Source organism: Jaculus jaculus, chromosome X (genome assembly GCF_020740685.1).
Source record: "Jaculus jaculus isolate mJacJac1 chromosome X, mJacJac1.mat.Y.cur, whole genome shotgun sequence".
Taxonomy (NCBI): Eukaryota; Metazoa; Chordata; class Mammalia; order Rodentia; family Dipodidae; genus Jaculus; species Jaculus jaculus.
The window spans coordinates 102,579,940-102,594,977 of record NC_059125.1 but is presented as its reverse complement, the minus strand read 5'-3'; positions in this window follow the sequence as shown (position 1 = coordinate 102,594,977).

The following is a 15,038-nucleotide window of genomic DNA, read 5'->3' as shown; positions in this document are numbered from 1 at the left end:
TGTTGACATTAAATGGCTATTAAAATGATGTCTTGATTGAGCATCCCAAATATTTTCAAGGCAGAGCCAAGGAGCAGATTATCTACTTGTTCACGTGTAACAATGATGCTCCACTTGCCAATTGAGCATTTCTAAATGTATTGTTTTTGTTTTATTTGGAAACTTAATTTTCCTCCAAAAAGAAGCAAGCCTATTCAAGTCTTCATCTCACAAGAACCCTTTTGCCTCTCTGGGCCTTCCCCCTTCCCAACTTTCAGCCTCCCCTTCTTTCTGACCCTTTCCTGTACATCCATTCCCCTTCCATGCTGAAGACTCCTATAAAAAAAATCAGTTTCCCATATTCAAGAAATTAGTGAATATGTATCAATTAGTTTAACTGAAACTAAGCCAAAAAGAACCTCTTATAAGGCCTTGACTCCTTCTGGACAATAAGCCAATATAAGATGTAGCAAATTCAAGAAAAAAAATCAGAGCAAGCTCCCCCCTCCTGTTTTTGCTTGACTCTGAAGGAAACTGAATTAAGATTTTAGGAACCTGGACCTTTGAGAACATGACACCAACAGGTGGTGACCACAGAGGATAGGTACAAAGGTCTTGAAGCTTGCTTAGAGCTTTGTTATGTGGTGGCACACTACTCAGCTTGTAGTACCATCACTGGCAAACCTCATCATCTCACAGATGGGAGTGAATGAGTGAATGAGTGTCTGTATAAGCGTGTGAGTGTTAGTGGGTGCATGCACATATTTGTGTGTATGCACACATTTGTGTACCTGTGAACATGTGATTGTAAACGTACCTGTTGTGTGTAACTCTGTTAAAAATTGCTTTGCCTTTAATGTGCAACTTTGAAGTAGTGGAACATTTACCTGAAGTTTTTGCCACTCGGTTTCTATGTCTTTGAGCGTGTACTTCTATATTTCAGCAGGCTTCTAGTACATGTTGCTAAACTATCTTTCTGAAGAACCGAGTTGACTTCTGTTGTGTTTCCTTGCCTACCAACCGAAGGGATGGGGTAGGGGAGGGCTCTTGTTTTCCCCTTGTGAATTGTGCTGAAGAAAGGATGTGGCTTCAATGCCAGTCACTGGCTCAGTTACTGGTCATTGCGAAAACATCACCTTTGTCAGTCCCTTCAGATTCCTCTCTTGTCCCCAACTTAATTCAGTAATGCAGTGTGGCTCTTGTTCTTTATAACATTGTACTCTTTAGGCAACTCCTTTTCTCCAAGTCATGTGTTACCATTTCATATCAAAATAAGTTGTCATAATCGTTCAGAATTGTAGGATGATAAGATTTTTGGGGGAAATGCTATATCACTTTATTTACGTATTAGGTTAAGGGGCTGCCAACAGATAGGGTGCAGAAGGCACAGCACAGAGGTAACACTTGCTGAATAAATGAAGACCTCATATACAACAGTACATACAACTAGTAACAGGTACAAATAGTCACAGGTACAGCATAACAATATGCAAACTTTTTAACACTACTTCTTAGTTTACAGACACAATTAATTTATTCAGTATTGTGCTGGAAGAATCTGTAGAATATGTGGACAAACATATCAGTTGCCTTCCAGCTATCAGTTTTTGCTGCTGTTAAGAAAAACCAATGATGGAACGATTTTTTTGTGACCTCTACATTAATTTGGTGTCATACATAGTCACTTGGTCAGTAAAATCTAAACCTTTACAGTTCCAACAGCTCGTGGCATTGGCTATTTCTGCTTCACAGACCTGCTTTGAGTTGCTCTGGTGTTGTCTTCCCTTGTAAATACTCTTATACTTGCTTTGTAAACATCTCATTTGCAGTTTTGGGAGACGACCCGGCAACTCTGTATAGTGTTTATATATATCTGACTTGCCTTTCCATAGAGCTAATTGCAATAAATGTGTTCATGTAAGCAATTTGTGTGAAGAGTCTTTTTTTTTCTTATGTACTGTTGTCTTTGATCTATTATAAGTAAGGTTTTCTGCTCCGGCAGAATTGACTTTTTTTTTTTTTTTTCCAAATGAAGCAACTGGGGTAACTTAGGGTTTGTGTTTGTCTTAGCATCATGTTTTTCAATAGAGTTAGCAAAGTCAGCTAACTCTTGATTCTCCAAATGCAGAAGTGATGTCAATATAAAACCATTCTCAAAACGACTTACTTGAGTTTCACATGGGTCATGATAATGCTTAGATGAACTATTCTAGGAGATTGAGGTGATGATTTGTAATTCTTTTCCTCCTCCTTCATTTGCCACTTAGCTTTGCCCTGTAAAGGGTTCCACTTTCATTGTTTTACCACTAAGAAGAAAAATATGAGTACATGAAAATTATACCAATAAACAGCAGTTTTATACAGATGGAAGATGGAAGGATAGATTGAATTTCATAAATCAAGAAGTAATGTCAGCCTTATCAGAAACCACAGGTTTAAAAAAAAGTAGAGAAATATGGATCTCTTACCTATTTTACTACTTTACTACTGCCAGCCTGGTCTCTGAGATATGACCAGTGGTATTTTACCAGCTTTTTCGAGAAAAGTAATGGGTATATTTGAGACCAATGGCTGCCCACTGATGAGATGAGCTATAGGTAAGAAGGCAGAATCCAGACCATGGGTAAAATCTACAGGCTGCCTTGGTGGTTTCTATGCAGACCATAAAGTTGACTACAGGTTGAGCTTGCTTGATATGCCTCGGGTGCTGTGTATAAAAGAATATCCCAATTGGAAGGTGCAGTTAGACTGGCTTTATCATTGGGAATATCAGAACAGATACATTTTAGCTTTTAAAAATTATATACAGAATTTTATGAGTGTGTACTTACACACACATTATTCATCACTCAAGGACAGTATTGTTTTTGTTGTTGTTGTTGTTGTTTGTTTTTAGAGGTAAGGTTTCATTCTAGTCCAGGCTAACCTGAAGTTCACTAAGTAGTCTCAGGCTGGCCTCAAACTCATGGTGAGCCTATTACCTCTGCCTCCCAAGTGCTGGGATTAAAGGTGTGTGCCACCACGCCCAGCTCAGTCTACATATTTTACTCTCCATTGGGCCTTCCAAGACAAGTGGACACATCTATGGTTTCAGCCCATGTGATTTTTGTACAGTCTTAACAGAACTTGAGTTCCCAGAGCAATAGGAACAGACGGGCTGCTTTGACAACTAGCAGAACTCATTCACTGGAAGCATCTGTATCCATCCAAGAGTGCAAATAGCAACTTGAGTACCTTCCCTCATCCCTTAGTGACCAAAGGTTCTCTGTAGATGTACTGGGCATGTTCATTTTTAATATAAATTTTATTGGTATATAGTCATTGAACATAGTGATGGATTTCATAATGAAATTTTCATATAAATATATATATTTGACTATACTCACCCATCACCCTTTTTCCACCTACCCCATTACTGTTATTCCCATTCTTTCATTCCCCCACATTCTTGCTTCCATTTTTGTGTCCTCTTCACAGTAGCGAAGTTAATGGAATCAATCTATCAGCCTAGGTGACAGTCAGCAGATGAAAGTCTGTTGAAAATAATCATATATGTCATATGTGTAATGGAATTTTAGTCCACTAGAAACCAGAATAAAATATGTGATTTAGATACTGTTTCTTAAAACATAAACTTTCAGAAGACTTGTCAGGCAAAAGATGGCTAAGTACACACTAGTTAAGCACCTCCAGTGACTGCTTAGAAAACATTATGAAGTGAAAATTGACCACCAAGGACATTTTGGAAATGCCTCAAAAGGTTTTGAAAAATATTTTGCAAACCAAACTGACCCAAGGCATAATCTGGAAAAATGTGAGCATGAGGATTTGTGTGGGTAAGCCAGAGCATGGCCCCTAATTTATAAATGTGCAAAAGAAAAATTATGCAAAATTAATGCACGAAGCAAGGTTGGGCTGTATTCTATTTTAGAAAATCCAATTCATTTTCCCTTCAAGATATGTATGTTAATGGATACTGGTTTTCAAGCAGCTACCTTAACTCCCAGTTTGCTGCTTAAGTGTACTTCAGAGATAAGAAATGCAACTGAACTGTACAAAATGAGACAACTGCCCTCCTGTCTCTTGTGCATGATAAATGCTAAAGCAATTAGGAACTACTGTTGCATGCTACATTGGAATTTGTCAGCAACATCAGTGCTGTGCTATGTAAATGGAGAAAGCTTATTTAGAATAAAGTCTTGAGAATTTAGGAGATCACTGGTTTTACTTGCTATTAAACATTTGGGTTCATAGAACTGAACTAGAAACAATCCCTACCTTGACTTTTCAATCTTAGAATATCCATTATAGGCTCTTCTATTTCACTGGTAGTTATTTGAATTAGCATTTCAATTAAAAGAAGCAAGGAAATACTGAAATGAGAAGCAGAGTCTTAGTGTAGCTACAGGAGAATGGGAAGTTTACAATTCTCTTTGTTTTTCAAATTTTACAACTCCCAAGAAAGTTGTCAATATTTTTGCATTTTTCTGCATTATTTTTAGGTAATTAAATATATTTAGGCCATTTAAAATATATTTATGTTGAACCTTCTGTCACTTGTTTTAACAGCTCCAAAGGCAGATTTGGACCTATCTGTATGACCTTGCTTTTTGTCCTTCTGTTTCTTTTTCTGTTCACTTGAGGAAAAAAAAATCAGTGGTAGAGCATAATTCTTAGAATTATAACTAAATATATTGGATACAGTAGATAAAGCCCATGTGACTTGAAAATAGCTTTTGTGTAAGGCAGACTTGTCTGTGGGAGTGTGACCATAATACCAGGCTAACATTCAGCCTTCACAAGGTCTAGTTTTATTCCTCATTAGTTACTTTCAGTTACTCATCTCCTTATCCAATCTACTTCTCTTCCCTGGAGAGGTATTTCTAATCATTTTTTTTTCCTATCTTTTAAAATCCTGTAAAAAATCTAGTAGAAAATGAGATGAAATGATTGGGAAGACTTCTTAGTCTAGAGTTTTATGACTCATGAGAGTCCATGCAAAATATAAGTTTTTTATGTAGGAAGTTTTTTTTTTTTTTTGAGAGAGTGTCTTTCTAAGTAACCCAGGATGGCCTAGAACTCTATGTAGTCTGAGCTGGCTTTGGCCTTATGATTCTTCTGTTGCAGCACCACCAGTCCCTAGTACTGGGATTATAGGGTGTACCACCAAGTCTAGTCCCATGCCATACAGGATTTGAGAAGATTTGTTTTTCTCTTCTCCTTTCCTGGTTTAACAATCCTCCCCCTCACCAAGAAGAATACCTTCCTAACACCTCATGCTCACAGTAGTCCTTCTTGTAAATACAGAAGCCTCAAAACAACAGAAGGGGTCCTATGTGGGGGTGGAAGAGGATCAGCAAGAAGGGTTAGAGGGGGGATGGGACAGAGTAGTGAAGGAAGGGGATAAATAAGAACATAGCATAATGATGCATATGTATGAAAATGCCACCATAAAACACATTTCTTTATATGCTAACTTAAAAATTGTAAATGAATTACAAAAGTTTCTACATATATAATAAATTGAAAACATATCATGCTACAATTAATGAAAATTGATCTGAATTGAGGCTCTTATTTCTGAATCTCAACTGAGAAAAAAATGTAAATATAAAATCCATAATCTTCCCTCAAATGAGTTCAACCTAATATTGGAGGAAATATATACTCTGTGAGAGCTCAAATCCATCCTAAGTAATGAGAAATAACAAGTTTTAGGGAAACTTCCGCCTCTGGGAAAGATATACCAGAATTATTATCCCACCTACACAAGAAAAAATCAAGAAACAAAATAATCCAAAACATGGAACAAAGATTTTCAAAATATTTGGCATCAAGCAACAAAAGACTGGGATCCCAGAGCAATGAGAATCTTGATCCCTAAGAATGACTTAGCTTGCTGCATGGAGAGCAGTTTTTGAGCACTGGCTAGGGTACAGGAACCTAATATGACTTCCTGAATTGAAGAAACAGAATGCCAGCCATAAATTTTATCTTTTGAACCATTCCATTATATGTGAATATGTTGAACAATCTAGTCAAAAGGCAGATTTTGTAAAATTAGTATTAAAAATGACACAAGAATATGTTGGCTAGCAGAGAAAGGTTCAGAAACAAATAAAAAGTAAAGGTAGAGAAAAAGGTATGTCATGAAACACTAACAAAAAGAGAGGTAGAGTGGCTATCCAGCCTCAAGTGATTAGCCTTTTAAGATGAAAGCTTCTACCACAGAGACAGAAAGATATTTTTAGGGATAAAAGAGTGAATCATAAGAAATATATCTTCCTTAAAAATTTTATATGTTCAGTAATATATACAGGTGATATCCAAATTCCAAATATATGAAGCAAAATGTCATAGAACTAAAGTGATAAATATGCAATTCAACAATGATAGTTGCAAACTGTTATCGAACAGTTTCAATAATGTATATAACAACTAACTGGGTAGGAGATAAACAAGAAGGCTTCTCCCAACAGTGACATACTCTGGATTAGACCATCTGTTAGTCTATAGAACAAATTCAATACACTTCAAAGCACTGAAATCTTACAATGTGTGTTCTCTAACTGTACTGGAATGAGATAAATAGACAAAAAAAATTTTAAAATTCACAAATGTGTGGAAATTAACACTCATGGAAACAACCAATAGATAAGAAAATAAGTTGTCATTTTAAAACAAATGGAAATAAGACATAGCCTACTAAAATTTAAAGAGCATAGCTAAAGCAGTGATTAGATGGAAATTTATTTACAAATAACTACATTGAAACACAGAAAGAACTCACATCAATAACACATAAATCCAAAATAAACAGAAAAAATTTAAATATAGAGTAAAAACAATTGATTTTTTTGGATATCAGCAAAATTGATAAAGCTTTAGGTAGAACAACACAAAGTGAAAGCCATGAATAACTAAAATCAAGTATAACAGAGGGAGAATTATTACTAACATTAGTAAGAGAACATTATATAACATTAAAATAACAATATAACATAATGTAACATAATTCTATATAACATTAATAACAAAATTAAAAATAATTTAAAAAGCATACTATGAAGAATTATATGCAAACAAAGTCGATAGTGGATGGAATTGGCTAATTGTTAGAAGGATATAAACAACCCAATCTGACAAAAATAAATTAAAATCTATACTGACACGACAAATAACAAGATATAATTATTAATTACTTTAAAAAAAACCCTAAAGGCTAGGATATAAAACAAAAAGCTGAGGGAATTACCATAGGATATATTTTATAATCATGGAAAATGTTAATAAAAATAAAAAAAAAAAGCTGGGATAGATGACTTTGATAAAGGGTTATATTAAATGCCTTAAGTATAATTAATAGCAGTCTTACATAAAATTCAACCCTTAGCCCAGCGTGGTGGCACACGCCTTTAATCCTAGCACCTGGGAGGCAGAGGTAGGAGGAGTGCTGTGAGTTCGAGGCCATTCTGAAACTACGCAGTGAATTTCAGGTCAGCCTGAGCTAAAGTGAGACACTGCCTCAAAAAAACAAAAAGAAATAAACAAAAAGTTCAACCCTTAAATATGGAAAAAGAAGGTAAGTGTGGCAATTTGTTCTATGAGGGCAAAATTCACAGATAACCAAAACCTTGATAGTAAAACTAGACTAAGTCACCATATAAAAGTGTTTCAAAAGTATTAGCAAAGTTAATTCAGAAAAAAAAAAACACCACAGTATCAGGTACCTTTACACATTTAATCTAGTACGTATTTAATGAAGAATTATTAACAATCTTGCTCAACCCTCCAAAAAGCAATTTTCCAACTCACTATGTGAGGCCCGTAATATGCTAATATAAAAATAGTTATTATAGACAGGTGTGGTGGCTCATGTCTTTAATCCCAGCACTCAGGAGGCAGAGGTAGGAGAATCACCATGAGTTAGAGACCACCCTGAGACTACAGAGTGAATCCCAGGTCAGCCTGAGCTAGAGTGAAACCCTACCTCGGAAAATAAATAAATAAAAATAGTTAATGATGCTACAACATATATACAGAACCATTCATTATATCTTCAACAATCTAGCAAACTAACTTTGCCATTGATTTGTATGTAAACCTGTATGAATCACTGTTCTTTAACAGGTTGAAAATGTCAAAGATGGAGGGCTATTCTCAAGGATTTTTCTTGACCAGGGTTCAAATTCCCTATAATTTCTTCTTCTCTATTGAGAATTCATTAGCTTATTTTGTTCTTTACATTTCTTCCATCTGCAATTTCTTGAGACTAAAGGAAAGAATATTTCTCAGGTGAGATATTCAGGAAGAGAATAAATGGTCAGTATGGATAGAATAATGATGTCCACAGTAGAAATTTATTTTCCTTTGAAGTTTCAAATCTGGGATTTATTGTAGGAGAAAAAGAAAAAGAAAATTTGCATCACCTCCATAGGATTAAAGATACACACAGGCCTCAGAGTTTTAAACTTAACTTTAATGAAGACTCTCCAGCCCAGGATAGCTTTGAACTTACAGTGATTTTACTACTTCAGTCTCTCAGGTGCTGGGATTAAAGCATAAATCATCATGCCCAGCTCAGCCCTCATTATTTCTCTTTAATATTGTACTGGAGTTACTAACCAGTTCACAGCACATAAATAAATGAAAATATAAAAAGGAAGAAATTATCTATATCTACTTGTAGATGGCATGACCACATAGAGAAATACCAAGGAATCCACTAAAATTATATAAGAACTAGCAAATGTATTCATCAATCGTGCCGAATGCATAATCAATTAAAAAAAGAAATATAATAACAGCAAACAAAATATGTGTACCCTTATACACTCGCAATAAATAGTCTGCAAAAGAAGTGGAACTGGGGAGATGGCTCAGTGGTAAAAGGCATTTGCTTGTAAAGCCTGCCAACCCAGGGTTCAATTTCCCAGCCAACTATGTAAACCCAGATGAGTATTTATTTCCAGGAGCACCCCACCTTAAATAATCTTTTTGCATTTTTTATATTAGTTTTCTATTCAGCAAATACAGTCAGTTTGTTACCATTATTAGGCTCATCTGTGACCTACCCCTCCCCATTGGCCACTCCTTGTTGAGGTATATGGGTCGTGCATTGTGGAGTTAGCCCACAGTTATGGGTAAGATAAATGTCTCTGCATATCATGATCCAACATGTGGCTCAGACATTCTTTCCGCCCCCTCTTCCACAAAATTTCCCTGAGCCATGTTAGGTTCACTTTTGGTCTGCTTCAGTGATGAGGTGTTGGGGGCCTCTGAGGCTCTGGCTCTCTGATTTTTCAAATTAAAGACAAAAGCAAGGGCTGAAGAGACTGCTTATTGGTTAAAGTGCTTGCTTGCCTACAAAGCCAAAGGACTCGGGCTCAATTCCTCAAGACCCAGATGTACAGGTGAAGCATGTGCGTGAGGTTCATTTCTAGAGGCTGGAGGCCCTGGTGTACCCATTCTCCCTCTCTGACTATTTATCTCTCTCTTAAATAAATAAATAAAAATAAATTATTAAATGTGGAAATCAAGAGCAATTCCTTTTACTATAACATCAAAAAGAATAAAACACTGGGAATAAGTTAAATAAAAGAAATACAAAAATTAAACAATGAAAATTACAAAATGCCATTGAAGAAATAAAACACTGGGCTGGAGAGATGGCTTAGCAGTTAAGGTGCTTGCCTGCAAAGCCAAAGACCCAGGTTCAATTCCCCAGGACCCACATTAGCCAGGTGCACAAGGGGGCACATTCATCTGGAGTTTGTTTGCAGTGGCTGGAGGCCCTGGCTCAGCTATTCTATTTTTCTCTCTCTCTTTTTCTCTCCCCTTTTCTCTGTCAAATAAATAAAATATTTAAAAAGGAAACAAAATACCTATGTAAATAAAAAAATGTGTTCATGGGTCCAAAAACTTAATATTGTTAAAATGCAAGATTCCCAAAAGTGATATGAAAGTTTAGTTTAATCTATTAGAACTACAGTTGTCTTTTCCCCTAGTAATTGTCAAGCTGAACCTAGAATTCATTCATAGTAGCAAGGGAATGCACAGCCAAAGCAATCTTGAAAATGAAGAACAAAGCTGAAAGACTCATTTGACTATTTCAAACTTACTATGAAGGTATATTAATCAAATCACTGTGTTCCTGGCCCAAACACAGATATGTTGATGAAAGGAATAAAATTGAAATTCCAGAAATAAATCCATACATCTATAATTAATTGGATACTATATGGACAGTAACACAATTTAATAAAGGAAACAATTGTCTATTTGACAAATGCAGCTGGCATGATTAGATAGCTTCATGCAAAAGAATTCATTTACACCCTCATCTCACATGATGTGTAAACATTAATTCGAGATGTAATGAAGACTTAAATAAATCTAAGAGCAAAATTTATATCATTTTTAGAAGAAAATGCATCCTTTTGTTAGTAGAGGGATTTGGGGGGGGGATATGACAGCATAAACAAAAATAGCCAAAGGTACAATAGACAAATGAGATTTTATCAGATTTAAGGTCTCTTGTGTTTAAAAGGACACCGCCAGGCTGGAGGGATGGCTTAGCAGTTAAGGTGTTTGCTTGCACAAAGGACCCAGGTTTGATTCCTCAAGACCCACATGAGCCATATGCACAAGGTATAACATGCCTCTGGAGTTTGTTTGTGGTGGCTGGAGGTCCTGGAACACCCATTCTTTCTCCTTGCCTGTCTTCCTCTTTCTTGCTCTCTCTTTCTCTGCCTCTTTCCCTCTAATAAATAAAATGAAAATAAAAACAAATAAAAGGACCCCATCAATAAAGCACAAAAGCAGATAGCTGTTGGTAGTGCATGCCTCTAATCCATGCACTAAGAAGGCTGAGGCAGGAAGATAGACAGTTTAGGGCCAGCAACACTTTGCCTAAGAGAAATTATTTGGACTAGAGAGATGGCTTAGCAGTTAAGGTGCTTGCCTGTGAAGCCTAAGGACCCAGGTTTGATTGCCCAGGACCCACATAAGCCAGATGCATATGGTGGCACAGGCATCTGGAGTTCATTTGCAGTAGCTAAAATCCGTGGTACACCCATTCTGTCCCCTTCTCTCAAATAAATAAATAAATAAAATATTAAAAAGAGAAATTCTTTAATAATTGTATATTTGTTAAGGGACTAGTTTCTATAATACTTACACTTACAATAATAGAAATAATCCAGTTTAAAATGGGCGAAATATCTGAATAGATGTTTTCTAAAGCAGGTATGCAAATTTCTAATAATTATCATTAGTTATTTGGGAAATGTATATTAAGTTATGAGATAAAATTGTAGATCCACTCACTGGAAAGCTGTAATTAAAAGCGGGAAAATAAAGCCAGGTATGGGTGGCACATGCCTTTAATTCCAGCACTTGGGAAGCAGATGTAGGAGGATCACCATGAGTTTAAGGCCACCTTGAGACTACATAGTGAATTCCAGGTCAGGCTGGGCTAGAGTGAAACCTAACTTCAAAAAAAAAAAAAATAGTGGAAAAATAGCCAGGCATGGTGGTACACATCTGTAAGCCCAACAAGCACAAGGCTGACACAGGGGGATGGTGAGTTTGAGGCCAGTGTGGGTTACATATGAAGACACTATTTCACAAAGAGAGATATTAAGTTTTAATAAAGTTATAGAAAAACTGGAAATCCAGTATGTTACTAGAAGGAATGTCAAACAATGCAGCTACTATTAAAAAAAAAAAAGTTTTGGTAGTTCCTCAAGAAGTTAAATATAGAAGCATCATGTAACTATAAAATTTCATTACTGTGTACATAACAGAATTGACAAGCATTTAAATACTGACATATAAATGTTCACAATAATGTTATGTACAATCAGCACAGGTAAAACAACCCAAATTCCAATCAATGAATAAATAAAATGTGCTATATACATACATTGGGCTATTATATAACACATAAGCTAAAACACTCACACCTGCAAAATGTGAATTTGGCCATTTTGGCTTGGTCTGTTCATTAGATTCTCAGCCTGGACTTCTGCTGAAGAACGTGAATTAAGGAAACACTTGCATGGAAAATAATCCCAATGGACATTACCATTAGTAAACTCATATTGTTTCTCTGTGTCTTTATGTATGCTGGGCCAATAAAATATAATGAAATTTCTTGTTGGAACTGAAGATACTTCCCTTCCACAAAAAGTAGTCTCTGCATTTCCAAAAATAGATGATAGATAATATCTGCATGGTCTCAGAATTACATCACTGATACTTTTTGTCTTTTTTCTTTTTTTTGGTTTTTCGAGGTAGGGTCTCACTCTGGCTCAAGCTGACCTGGAATTCACTATGTAGTCTCAGGGTGGCCTCGAACTCACGGCGATCCTCCTACCTCTGCCACCCGAGTGCTGGGATTAAAGACGTGCACCACCACGCCCAGCTTTGTCTTTTTTTTTTTTTTTTGAGGTAGGGTCTCAGTCTAGCTCAGGCCAACCTGGAATTCACTATGTAGTCTCAGGGTGGCCTCGAACTCATGGTGATCCTCCTACCTCTGCCTCCCACGTGCTGGGATTAAAGGCATGTGCCACCACGCCCAGCCCCATCACTGATTCTTATTTGGGCAATAATAGCATTGGAGTTTGCCATCCAGAAAATTCAAAGTCTAGGCGTTCACCTGAACTCAAGAACTCCAAGGAAGCTCATATGAGGTGGACACCAAGTCATACCTATAATGTTTTCTTTATCTATCGAGGCTGATGGTAAACAAATAAGAATTCCCTGAAGTACAGATGAAACATTCTAAATCCTTGTGTCCAATTGTTAAATAGAAAGGATCTTAGGTACTATAATGATGCTAGGAAAAGCACTCATCCTCACCTAGTCACCAAAATCATGCAGTATATATTTTCCCACAAAGCACAGACCCCTGTAGTAGACCCTTGTGAATGCCTACCATACAGAATTCTAGTGGTTGTGTGTATGTGTCTAACAAGCAATATCTCCATGCCTGGATTTTGAGTCCTGTGAAATGAGACTTCATTGCTAGAAGGTGAAAATTGAATTTTGAGTTAAAAAGAATTTGGTCATTCATCCAATGAAATTGGGAAAGTTAGGTAATGATTCCAATGCTCATCTACATTTATAAATTGGAGACCCATATATACTTGAATACACCATTGTAAAATGTGGGAGAATGACACTTAAACAAGAAGTATATACCTATTAGCTGTTATGCATTACTTTGAAGCATTGGAGGTAGTTTCCTTTAGGGTCTAAGCAAGGATCAAAATATTGTGTCAGAGGAAGACATGAAGGTTTGCCATCTGAGTTTACTACTTTGGCTTATGTTAGACTGCCAATGCCAATCATTTTATTGTCCCTAAGGAAAAGAAACAGAACAAACTATGTCACCTAAAAGAGAAATGTGCCCAGTGATTGAAAGTTTCCATGTAGCCCTGGTTGAAATTAGCAGTAGTTAGCAGTAGTCTTATCAAACTGTGTTCTCCAAACCAATTTTGTCTTCTATAATCCCTACTTCAAGCATTTACTCTGGCACCTTTGATAGACACAAAGGAAGTAGATTTAAAGAATGTCAAAGATATTCTTCAGGCTAGACAAGAAATAATAAACTCTCATTTGCTGTTAGTATATCAGAAGGCTCCTAATTTCTGTGTGTTCATAATGTATCCTGATACATTGGTAAAAGTGTTTTTCAGCTCTAAAAGCTTGCTGGTAGAGTCATTAGGGTCCTTTATATATAACATCATTTCATCTGCAAATAAATGATAATTTGATCTCTTGCTTTCCAAGTCATATCTTTTTAATGTGTATCTCTTGCCTTATTGCTATAGCTATGACTTAAGGACTACATTAAATAAAAGTGGAAACAGTGGGAAAAAAAGAAATAATAAACTCTCAATTTCTCAGCTAATAACATGTGGGGGCATGTTATTGACTCCAAGTTTGTAGATCCTGGCTGGGGAGCTAGCTCAGAGGATAAAGTGCTTGTCATGCAATGTGAAGACCTGAGTTCGGATCCCCAGACCTGACCTTTTTTTTCTTTTTTCAAGAATGTAGACCTGACTTAGCAGATGCCTCAGGTAGAAGTGGCACTACCATATGTTTCCTCTGTGGAGCTCTCAGAGATCACGTATTGTGATTTAGAACCTAGTCTGTCCATGGGACAAGTAAAATTTGTCATTTGGAGTATTATATTGCAAGTTAAGCATTCAGAAGTGAAGTATATCATTTAGGGATCCATTATTTGGAAAAGATAATAAATTTAGCCTTATGAGCATAATTTCGCTCCTGTTTTCCTAGGTTACTTGGAACACAGCTTCCAATGCAGCTTGGTAAGCTATACTTTTAAATTGGGTGATTTAAGTCATGTTTCCACTACATTATCCCTTAATTCAAAGCGGAATATATTTAGTCATGCATATCAATTTTGTCAATCAACTCTAATTCTACTTGTAAAACACCTCCCTACATTTGGAAACTTGAAGAAATGCTCTATTCATCAGGCTTTCAATAGCAGCAAACAACACATTTAAATTGGAATAATGTGGGGAGAGTTAATTAGAAAAATAAGGTAGTGTAAAATGCACCACAAAAGATAGTTCAGGAATTCAGGTTTAGCAACATAGCAACAGCAAGATCACAAGGGATGAGAAAGAAGAGGTTACTGGAACCAGAAAGGGAGATAATTAACAAGAGCACGTCTTCTACAGAGGAGTAGGAACATTCCATTGAGGGGCACAAGTCAACCTGAAGTAGCCCCACAGAGAAGGAACCATGAAAATAAATACCCTAATCCCACTTTTGTCTCCCTCTGCTATCCTGCTGAGGCATCCCACTGATTGAATCCCAAAGCCAGAAGACTTGGGAATCCTCTGGGTGCAAAAAGCAGGGGGAAATGCAGTGTGTGTTGTTGTCCTGTGGATTCAGGTGTTTGGCAGGCTGCCCTTTTAGAGAAATGGAGATTTAAGGTCACATAAATGGGTTTTGTCCACGTGTCAGGGAAAAGGCTGGTGAGCCAGCTTCTTCTTAATAGCTACTGCTGGCCAAAGCAC